The sequence below is a fragment of the Vigna umbellata genome, chromosome 11, assembly GCF_029865625.1.
Source record: "Vigna umbellata cultivar VRB3 chromosome 11, Vumbellata_1.0, whole genome shotgun sequence".
Taxonomy (NCBI): Eukaryota; Viridiplantae; Streptophyta; class Magnoliopsida; order Fabales; family Fabaceae; genus Vigna; species Vigna umbellata.
In genome coordinates, this window is record NC_142175.1 from 5,994,813 (window position 1) to 6,002,486 (window position 7,674).

A 7,674-nucleotide genomic window follows, 5' to 3' on the forward strand; every position below is an offset into this window, starting at 1 on the left:
GTAGGTACATATATATGTATGTAGGTACATATATATGTATGTAGGTACATATATATGTATGTAGGTACATATATATGTATGTAGGTACGGTACATATATATGTATGTAGGTACATATATATGTATGTAGGTACATATATATGTATGTAGGTACATATATATGTATGTAGGTACATATATATGTATGTAGGTACATATATATGTATGTAGGTACATATATATGTATGTAGGTACATATATATGTATGTAGGTACATATATATGTATGTAGGTACATATATATGTACATACATACATACATATATATGTGTGTATATATATATATATATATATACACGAGAATATAATGAGAACAGATTAATGTATTGAGATAAATATTTGTAAACCGTTTCATACTCAATTAAAGAAATTTATAATTAAATTGAAATTTAATATAAATATAATGTGACATTGAATGAAATATTAACTCTATTAAGTACTCATTAAGTAAAATGATGTCCAACACTCAATTCCTTAAATGACGATTTGGAAGAAGAGACTTGCAGTATATTTGTTGCTCAAGGGGGTCTTGTGGGTTAATATTTCTTCTTTTATGTCGTTTTCGCAAATCATTAACCATTTGGTTTCACTTGAGTGCAAAACCATACCATATTTTCACTAAGTGTATTGATTATATTAGTAGGAAACTTGATACATACGATTAATATGCACAAACTTGAGAAGGAGTGTTAGATATATTGTATTTATCTTATTTTTATCTTTTATCTTTATTTATTTGGTTATTATTTCTTATTTGTATTTTGAGCTTAATCCATATTTCTTCTATTATAAATAATTGAGGACTCTATTTATACATTCAATACAAGAAGATTAATCTCAATTATTTCAATATATATTAAATTCGAAATTATGTATTAAGATAAATATATGTAAACCGTATCCGTTTCATACTCAATTTAAAAAAAATTATAATTAAATTACTAAACTTTAATATAAATATAATGGGACGAAATATTAACTCTATTAACTACTCATTAATTAAAATATTTCCACCCCTTTAAATAAAAGAATATTAAATTACATTTAATTTTACCAATTTTAATGTAAAATTTTATAGTTTAAATATATTTGAAATTTAAAATGAACAAAATAATATTTTTGAACCTTGCGTTTTTCAATTTGCTTTATATTTCCTAAAATATAAAATTGCAATTTATATTTCATATGAAATGGATAAAAAATTGTTTTATTACACTTTTTAGTGTAGTCATTTTCTAAATTTAATTATGAAAATAGAAAAAAAATGAAATTTAATTAATTTTTTTATCTTTTAAATTTTTAATTATGTTTATTGATAAGATTTATCTAAGAAGTTTAATATATATATATATATATATATATATATATATATATATATATATATATATTATTTTTATTTAGGTTGATAGATATATTAGGCTTATCTATTTTTATCTTTTACCTATAGTTTGTCTGTTATTATTTTTTATTTGTATTTTGAACTTAATCCATATTTTTTCTATTATAAATAAAGGACTCTATGTATACATTTAACACAAAACGATTATTTTTTAAGTATATTCAACACAAATATTCTAATATTTAATATTTCTATCAATTGAGATAACATAATTATTATTTTTATCTTAACTTCTTTTTTTTTTAACTCGCCGAAATTAATTCATTTTTCTTCTTCTAAATTTTGAGTTTATAAAAAGTTTGAAGGAATTTGAAAAAGAAAAAAAAACGAATTGGTGGGTGAAATGAAAATGAGAACATATGAATAACAATTTTATTGAAAAACAATCAAATAATAAAATACTTATATTAGGATACAAAAATTTTAAGATCTCAATATTAAATATCAAAATGTATAAATACTTAAACCTAATTTAAACATGAAAGAAAGTTATCATATTGAAATAAAAACCTTTAATAAAAGGTCAACATATACTTAAATTAAATTGGAAAATGTTAACATTTTTCATCAGCAAAAATTTTACAGATTAAATACATTTTTAGTTCTTAAATTTATATGCGAAATTTTCTCTCCAACTTTTGATATATTTTAATATTTAATTTTTAAAAAATAATAAATATAATTCATAAAAAAAATATGATAGCATCAAATATTGCCTATCAAAATATCTATTCTAAGTCATTCGATATTAAATATTTAAAAAGAAACTATGATTATATAAATTTAAAATCGGATTATCATATAACAATTAAATAAAATGAAAACTATATAAAATGTTACAAAATTACACAAATTGTTTTTATGAAAATCAAAACATCTATTAATTTTTAATATTTAATGAAACAAGTTAAGATATTTTTAACTAATTATAGAAAGTAAATAAATATTCAAATTTAATTTTATTTTAAAGGTTTCTTTACTTTTTTTTTTCTATAAATTCTAATGAAATGTATTTTTTTTTATACACAAATAAAATCATAATACACCACTTGAATAAAATCCCACAAAAAAATGTTAAATAAATAATAATTAAAATTTAGATATATATATATTTCATTTTTTTGAACTTCAATCTATGTTGGAGGGGATAAACAAAATTTATTACAATGACATTAAATTATTATATTATAACAAGTTAAATCTAGATAATTATATCCTACATGATAACAATGAAAAAAAAATAAAAATATTAAAAAAATAAAAAATGAGAAAATGTATATTCTATAAATGATTAGATATAACTATTGAACTATATGGCACAAAGGAAAAATTGTAGAATTACGTTTCTTTACATTTCATGGTAAATGAAAGATTTATTTGATTGAACTTGAAATTAAGAGCTAAACATTCTCATGTAAAAAAATAACAATAAAAAATATTAAAAGGAGAAAAGATATGCGAATGTAAGAACTAAAAACTATTTAATTCACTGAAATTGATGACACACTATTTAGATATAACCACACAAAAGGAAAAATGAATAATATTATGATAAGAAGAAAAAATATCTTCAAGAAATACATTAAGTTTGTGAATATAAGACAATGCAAACAATTACAAGAGTAGATAAACAAGTGTGTAGGCAAAAAAAATTATAAAACTAAAAACTAAGATAATATATATAGGGGTTTGCTAACGCGCGTACGCCTGTTTTTCAGTTGGTACATTTTAGCAATGTGTACCGGCTTTTAGTAGACAAAAATACCCTTATATATCATGATTCTAAGTTTTAAGGTTAAGAGTATTTTAATAATTTTCATTCTCAAAACTTTAAAAAAAAAAAAAAAACCCTCCAAACCCTTACTCACCTCTCTCATTCCTCTCAATCCTTTCTCTTTCATCTCTCTCACTTCAACCTTTTCTCTGTCATCCCAATTGAAAAAATCAGAAACACTTGTCTTTAAAAAATTTGTCTTTTTAAAGAGTTGAGTCATTGACATATTCACCTTCAGGCAAAGGTTCATTCAAAATCTCTTCAATTTCACCATCTTCATTAACTTCTCTAATTTCATGATCTGCATATCTGCATAGGTTGAATCATCATCTCTAAAAAAACCCTTGAAGCCAATTACCAATTCTTTTGAATGTCATTATGCTTGTGAAAATTAGATAAAATTATATACGACAAAAATTATAAAATGAAAACTCATTATAAAGTCATTTTTTTGTAAGAAATTATTTAATAACGAGTGTTTCTGATTTTTTTTCTCAGGCCAATTACCAATTCCTTTGATGTCATTATGCTTGTGAAAATTAGATAAAACAAAAATTATAAAATAAAAACTCATTATAAAATCATTTTTTGTAAGAAATTGTTTAACAGCGAGTATTTCTGATTTTTTCCAGGTCAATTACCAATTCATTTATGCTTGTGAAAATGGGATAAAATTAGATAAGACAAAAATTATAAGATGAAAACTCATTATAAAATCACTTTTTTGTAAGATTGTTTAACGACGAGTGTTTCTGATTTTTTCAATTGGGACTACAATAGGGATGATAGAGAAAAGGTTGGAGTGAGAGAGATGAAAGAGAAAGGATTGAGAGCAATGAGAGAGGTGAGTAAGGGTTTGAGGGGTTTTTTTTTTTTTTTTTAAGTTTTGAGAATGAAAATTATTAAAATATCCTTAACCTTAAAACTTAGAATCATGATATATAAGGGTATTTTTGTCTACTAAAATCCGGTACACATTACTAAAATGTACCAACTGAAAAATAAGCGTACGCGCGTTAACAAACCCCATATGAATTTTTTAAGTTACTTAATAAATTATAAATACTTTAGTAATTCAAATGAGATATAATGAAAACGGATTTATGTATTAAGATAAATATATGTAAACCGTATCCGTTTCATACTCAATTAAAAAAATTTATAATTAAATTATTGAACTTTAATATAAATATAATGTGACATTAAATGAAATATTAACTCTATTAACTACTTATTAAGTAAAGTATTTCCACCCTATAAAATGATTTAAATAAAACAATATTAAATTACATTTAATTTTACCAATTTTAATGTAAAATTTTATAGTTTAAATATATTCAAAATTAAAATGAATATATATATATATATATATATATATATATATATATATATATTTTGTTATTATTTCTTATTTGTATTTTGAACTTAGTATATATTTCTTGTATTATAAATAGAACATCCTACATGTATGTTTAACTGTCTTTTTGGGTTGATATTTCTTCTTTTCGCAAATTATTAACCATTTGGTGTCACTTTATTGCAGAAACATATATTTTCACTAAATATTAGTAATAAGGTTGATAAATATGATTTATATGTACAAACTTGAGGAAGGGTGTTAAATATATTATATATTTATTTTTATTTTTATCTTTGATCTTTAGTTAGTTTCTTATTATTTCTTATTTATATTTTGAGTTTAATCCATATTTTTTCTATTATAAATAGAGGATTTTATGTATACATTCAATTCTCATAAATAGTTTTCACTACAAGTATCCTAATATTTAATATTTCTATTAATTGAGATAAGATAATTATTATTTTTATCTTGTCGTTTTTGACTTATTAATTAACTTTCTTATTTAATTTTTATTTTTTTAACTCGCCGATTAAAATAATAAATAATAAAATACTTATGCGAGAATAAAAATATTTTAAGATCTAATAAAGCAAAATTATAAGGAGTTAGATTGAAAACATCAAAATGTATAAATACTTAAAACTAATTTAAAATAATATACTTAAATTAAATTGGAAAATATTAACATTTTCATTAGCAAAATTTTTGTAAGATTAAATATGTTTTTAGTTTCTAAATTTATATGCAAAATTGAAATTAATTTCCTCTCCAACTTTGATATATTTTAATTTTCAATATTTAAAAATAAATAAATATATTTTTTAATTTAATAATGTTAATTTTTTGAACTTGTTAAATGGTGAAAGAACTTTGTATTTGATCGGAATGTATTAAAAAGTTAAGTTATAAAAGGATTATGTTCATTTATTTTTAATTTTGAGAACAAAAATCTATCAAAATTTAAGATAGGGACAAATTGAATATTTTGATTCAAATTTAAAGACTAAAAACATATTTAACTCTCTTTTTATTAACTAAACAAACTATAAATTAGTTTTTCACACTCAAATTAAGAAAAGAAGTAATGAAACATATTTACTTTTAATGCTTTATTTTAAAGGTGTTTTCTCCACCTTTCCAAAGTCATCAAATTGTGTTTCGTTCTGGTTAAAGCTATTTATATAATTCACACTTACCACTCCTAAATTTCCTAAATTTCATGGAACAGTTTACATAGTGACAACAGTTTCATTAATTTATATATTAATATCGAAATATCAATGTTGAGTTGTAATTCATGTCAAACTCACTATATATAGTGAGATTCACATCAACTTCCCACAACCTTCTATCTAATCTTTTACATCTTTGTCATGGCTATTACATTATTGTTCAATTTTCTTTCAAACCACCCAAGTGCTCATGTTCCTTATCCTTGGCAACGAGTTCTTGATATCCCGGTAACTCTAACATATGACATTGAAAAGATGTAAATTTCTGTTTTAGTAAAAAATAATATAATGTTGTTCTAATTTCTTGTTCTTGATCTGATCACAGTCGAATCTTCTTTACTACTATCACCTTGAGACTGGATTGGTGATTTACGATTTTAGGCCTTTTGTGAATTTTGGAGAAGGTGTTTTCATGGAGAATGATATTGGGTTTAATTTCACAGACCAAGAAGTTTGTCAGCAATTAAACAACGACTATGAAAATTTTCTGGACGCTCCAAGTCTTCTTCTTTTCTGTTGTGCATGCAGTGGTAAAACTTACTATGGCGTTGTAGAACAACCGATAGTTCGATGCCCATTGTGCAAGTGTATAACTATGATGTCACCATGATTTTGTATTGGACTAAAATGTATGTAAGGATTATACAAATTTGTCTCCATGAGTTATCATTATTATTATTATTTTTTATTTGGGGTATTCTAACATCTGTTTTCATACATTGTAAATATCTTACGGTTGCATGATCTTTCATAGGTTCGGAGAATGAGTTGATGGAAAGCAAAGAAGTTCTGGATGGGCTGAAGGTCTAAGGAAAAAAATTAAATGGATTGAAGACTGTATGTGACTGAAAGTATTACTTTTATTTAATGTATTAAAGTATAAGATGATGACATTTGTATGTTGTCATTAATTTAGATTGTTGTTTAATGTTGGTGTTATATTCAGTAATAATAAAAGTATGAAATATTTCAAAATAATAATTTCTTTACACTTTAAAATCAAAATAAAATTATGGCATAAAATTAGTTTATTTATAAATTAATTTGGAGAAGTTTCATCACATAGTTTTACTAGTCTTTTTATATAATATTTTTAAGATTAAATGTGTTTTTTTAGTCATTGTAAAATTGAAATTGCTTCTATTAAAATTTTAAAAATAATAAATATAATCATTTTAATTTAATTACGTTAAACTTTTTTTCCTTTATTTCAATATCAATCGACCGTTTAACAAATTCCAAAAAAATTAATGTTATTGGACTAGAATAATTATATTTCATTTATTTTTAAAGTTTGATGACAAAAATATATTAAAATTTAAAATATATATTTATTATAAAATACTTAAGATGTTTTAATCCATTATATATATATATATATATATATATATATATATATATATATATATATATATATATATATATATATATATATTAATGTTTGTGAACTGCATCAGGTCCACAATAGAGACATATCACTACAAATGTATTACAATACTTCAAAAAATTTCTTACAATCTTAGTTGGTATACACATACGTTAAATTTACCTAATATATTACAATCCTTAAGATATTTAATATGCATATACGTTAAAAACGTATGAAATTAATTTTATTTTTTCATAATTACTCTTTTAGTCATCAAATCCCTAATCCGCTTCCATATTATGTAACTCCTCCATTTTGCAAGACATCGACTACCCTTCTCTTTCTTTTGTGAGATCCCTTAAAAAGAACTCACTCCACGTTTGAATCTTCTATATATTACCGAATTTTTTTGAAAGCTTAATTCTTGAACTATTATCATGCATAGAATTGTGTTATTTTTTTGATCCCGATTTCACTTTCTCGTAATCCTTCTCATTCAC

The 7,674-nt window shown here is 22.3% G+C and overlaps 1 long non-coding RNA gene across 1 annotated transcript; it reads left to right on the top strand.

The window, feature by feature from the left end:
* Positions 1 to 5,914: 5,914 nt before the first annotated feature.
* Positions 5,915 to 6,754, top strand: LOC148190837 (uncharacterized). The gene is made up of 3 exons (XR_015782917.1): positions 5,915 to 6,033; positions 6,131 to 6,434; positions 6,560 to 6,754. It is a non-coding gene; the product is annotated as an uncharacterized LOC148190837 (long non-coding RNA).
* Positions 6,755 to 7,674: the final 920 nt, after the last annotated feature.